Genomic DNA, 654 nt, shown 5'->3' on the forward strand with positions numbered 1-654 from the left:
TCCCCCCCCCCCCCCCCTGGCTACGTCACTGGACGGAACATAAAATTAAATTTGTTTTCTTCCTAATTACGAAAAAGCATCTGTGCACTTCACACCCACATATTTCATAACATACACACTCAAATTTAAAACGAGTTGGGTTGGTGCTCTTTCATATGCGTATTTTTTTTAATTTAGCACGTTTTTTAGTTCTAAAATTTTTTCTCCTCAGTTTGGGTACATTGGCTGGTTGGTTTTCTCGTTCTATCATTATATATCTGCACTCTAATGTTGGCGGATGTACTTTCAACGTACTGCCAATAAAGAAGAATACAAAAAATTGCCTCTGATGACAAAACAGTTTAAGCTTAAAAAATCCACAGAAATATATTTAAAAATTTATTTCAACGAAATCATAATAATGAGATTTGTTATGCTGTTTTTTTTTAACTTTTTTCAAAGATTTCTTTAATAAAAACTTGAATAACTGCTGCGAAACTTTACCGATATAGACTTATGTGGTATCAGTGGAGAGGTATTTTGTCACCCTTTTTATTTCTTTGCAAAAAAACCTATTCACGTCCCAATTTTTTTTTTAATCTAATGCCAACATATATTAATTCAACATGGAACTACACTCGTTTATCTTACCTTCCTCTTTCATACTTTGAATGA

The sequence above is a fragment of the Rhagoletis pomonella genome, unplaced genomic scaffold (genome assembly GCF_013731165.1).
Source record: "Rhagoletis pomonella isolate Grant_MI unplaced genomic scaffold, Rhpom_1.0 Rhpom_scaffold_00244, whole genome shotgun sequence".
NCBI lineage: Eukaryota > Metazoa > Arthropoda > Insecta > Diptera > Tephritidae > Rhagoletis > Rhagoletis pomonella.